At 47.1% G+C, this 3444-nt stretch overlaps 1 pseudogene; it reads right to left on the bottom strand.

The window, feature by feature from the left end:
- Positions 1-795: 795 nt before the first annotated feature.
- Positions 796-3069, bottom strand: LOC116277780 (ATM interactor pseudogene; annotated as a pseudogene).
- Positions 3070-3444: the final 375 nt, after the last annotated feature.

Genomic DNA, 3444 nt, shown 5'->3' on the forward strand with positions numbered 1-3444 from the left:
TATTCAGCTTATGCAAAGTCTTGATGTTTAGGAAGGGATGTCCTTTTCCCTTAATGTTATTTATTTATTTACTCACTTATTTAACACTTAGAGTGACAAAATTCAGCTAGTGGGCGTACTCTGGGGAGAGGCTCTGGAGCACCACCCTGGCTGTAGGGAGGAGGCGGCGGGATGCTCGTAGGACACACTCCAGTGTGAGCCAACAGGAGTGATTCCACAGCCCAGCATTTCCAAAGCTGGGGGGACTTACTGTCATTTAGACGAGAAGGATCACTATTTACACTAAGTGCTGGCCGCTACTTCTTGAAGCAATAATTTTACAGCAACATGGCTTGTGAGGAAGTACTGTAGTTACGTTGGTATCAATAATAGTTCATGTACAGAAAGGATGGCATTGACTATATGAAAACTGTCTGAAAAGCTAAAGACAACTGTAGTGTTCCTTTGTGTCTTCAAATCAGGGAAGAATAAGATGACAAAGCAGATGAAGCTGCAGGCAACATGAGTCAAACCATCGAAGCGTTGGTGTTTCAATCTGATGGCGCAGTATCAGATCTCTTTAGATATTATCAGGAAACAGGAATTTCTAACAAGCACTGTCAAAAATATTTTAGGTGCAATTTAAGTCATACTTTGACTAAAATGTTTTGAAGATTTGAAAAGTTTGTACCCTAGTCCTGGTGAGCTTGGCTTCAGCTAAATGGCTAGATGGGTTTTAAAGGTGTGAAATACATTTTTTTTAAAGAAGGGAAGACTACACTGAAAGGGCAAATGTAGGCAACACAAAAACAATCATTTTTAGATCAACATCTTACACTTTATGATACACTCACAAATTTTTACACAAATTTCATGTTTACAAGTACAAAAGGCAAAGAACCTCAAAGAATCGAACTAACTGTATCATCAACTACATTCAATAGAGTTAATACTGTTGTCCCCACTCTCCACTTTCTAAATCCAGAAGGGAACTGTAAATGCCACCCCACAATGTGGACTCCACTTTTAGAAGTTGGACACTGTGTGTAGTTCTGCACACGTCCGGGTTTCAACAGAGCTGAACTGAGATTCCATTGTGTTCCAGGCCAAGTCAGCTAGAAGAAAGTCGTCCATTGCTGTTTGAGTTTCATTGCTGGTGAAGAACAAGCTCCCCAAAGTTTCAAAGCCAGAATTCATGGTCTGTGTTTCTGTGCTGTTCAACTGAACTTTGCTTTCTAAAGCAGGTATGTTTTTAGCAGTGGAGATTCCTTTGGTTTGGGTCTCTGTGTCAGAGGAATCAGTACTCATGGAAAAGCTGGAGTGTTTCAGAATACTTCCCAGAGGCAGATGAGGGCTACTGTCTAAAAAGAAGTTTAAGTCCATCTGTGTCTGTGTGTCAAACATTTCAAGGCCTAAGAAGTTAGAATTTCCCCTATAACCATAGGACTGGGCAGAGGTGTCTGCAAGTAAGAAGTCAGTTTGGGTCTCTATGTCCAGTGATTCCAGGACTGGCTCAGTGGTCATGGTGCTAAGCTCACTCTCTTCAGTTTGAGTCTGGATATTTGAGGCTGAAAAGAACTCTTCAATATCAAAATCAATTGCGGGATTCTGGGTTGGGCCAGATGGGAGCTGGCTGTCAGGTCCAGAATTTGTGTCAGACAAAAGACTACGATTGTCCAGTGTCTGACCAGGCAGATTACTCGACAAGATATTTTCTAGATCACTTAATAAATCTATGGTTTGGGTCTGATTATCTGTCATGTTCTGTGAAGGAAGCAGACTATTGTGTGCACTGAAGTTTCTAACTGGTGCGGATTTCTCAATATCTTGATGTAAAGTCTTAGGGTGGTTCTGAGGTAACAAACCATGAGTCACGGTCTCTGTTACCAAGCTGCTGCTTATAATACTGTCTGCAGAAACGCCGTATGATGAATGGACACTCTCAAAAATATCTCCACACATTACAGCTTGGTCCATCTGCACTCGATCATCTGTTGGACTTTGCATCCCACTGGTTTGAGTTTCTCTAGAGATCCCACCTGACTGGAAACAGGCATCTATAAACGCATCAGTCTGAGCAGCAATAGATGAGGTTACCTTAGAACTTGGAGGTGTTGTCAGAGTCTGCTTTCTGGCAGTAGAGTTGCAAGAGTCTTCAAAAGAAGCCACCAGCTTTATTTCTGAAGTTTCCAGTTCTTGAGTATCTGGTCTTGGGGTTTGTTGGCTGCTCAGTGATTCGACGGTCTTACTGGACAACTTCTGGTTGTGCAGGCAGTTTTCCATTTTCCTTTTCTTACTAGGTGGATCCCTGTGTTCTGCAGGGATCTCATGGCCAGTTCGGTAGACGTGGGACTGCAGTGCAGTTCTGCTGGCATAGGGACAGCCGCACGTGCCCTGGAAGGTCTTGCCACAGTCTTCCGCATGTCTTCTTAAGTCCCATTCAGTGCCGTAGGAGTTGCTGCACTTGCTGCATGTATGTTTCTTTTCAGCATGCATTTTCATAAAGTGCTGTTTTACGAGAGAAAATTGAGAAAATGGTCTGTCAGGGCCTCGAGGGCATCCTTCAATTGGACAACAGTAGCATTTCGGTACAGTTTTCAAATCTCTTCTTATTGTTGGATTCACTCTGCCATCCTGCAGGCGGTGGCTCTTGACCAGGTGCATGTTGAGCGCGGGGCTGGTGGGCAGGATCTTGCCGCTGCCGCGCACCGTGCACAGGGTGTTGGTTCGCACCGCCCGGGACAGCTCGCTCACCGACGGCTGGAGGAGCTCCCGGGCCGGCGGCGCCGGACCCGCCGGCTGCTGCCTCGCAGCTGCGAGTCGCGGCCGGCAGCCCCTCAACCGCCCAGGGGACCCGCGCGGGCCCGAGGCGGCGGCGGCTCCCCCGGCGGCCGCCGAGACGGCCGGGGGGCCCGAGGCCAGAGCCGCGGGCACCGCCGCCGCCGCCGCCTCGGAGGCCACCAAGGCTCCCGCACGGCAGTCGGCCGAGGTCAGAAGAGCCCGTATTTTAATAACTTGGTTACTACAATTTGGATGCCTCGCTGGGCCTCGGGTCTCAAGAGGGACTGTTTTTCCATGGGTAACCAGCATTGCATTTTAACAATATCAGAACTGGGGGCACATAAGTAGCTCTACCGGGGACCTCAGTGTCCCAAACAGAGAAGTCCTTTCACCGTTTAAGTCCAGCAGGGATTCGGGGCTGGGGCAGGCAGCAGCGTGGGCAGGCTTGCTCACAGGGTCTGCGGGTATGTGGGTTTGATGTTTGGGTCTACATTAAAATTGTATGCTCACTTGACTTTCTTTTCTCCAGGGGAGAGCTCTAAAGAAGAGGAAATGGGGGATGGATACACCTCAAGTGGTAGAGTGCCTATTTAGCATGCATGAGGTCCTGAGTTCAATCTCAAGTATCGCCTCTAAAGTCAATCAATCAATCAATCAACTTACCCTCCCAACAAAAAATATAAT

This window comes from Vicugna pacos, chromosome 15 (assembly GCF_048564905.1).
Source record: "Vicugna pacos chromosome 15, VicPac4, whole genome shotgun sequence".
Lineage (NCBI taxonomy): Eukaryota > Metazoa > Chordata > Mammalia > Artiodactyla > Camelidae > Vicugna > Vicugna pacos.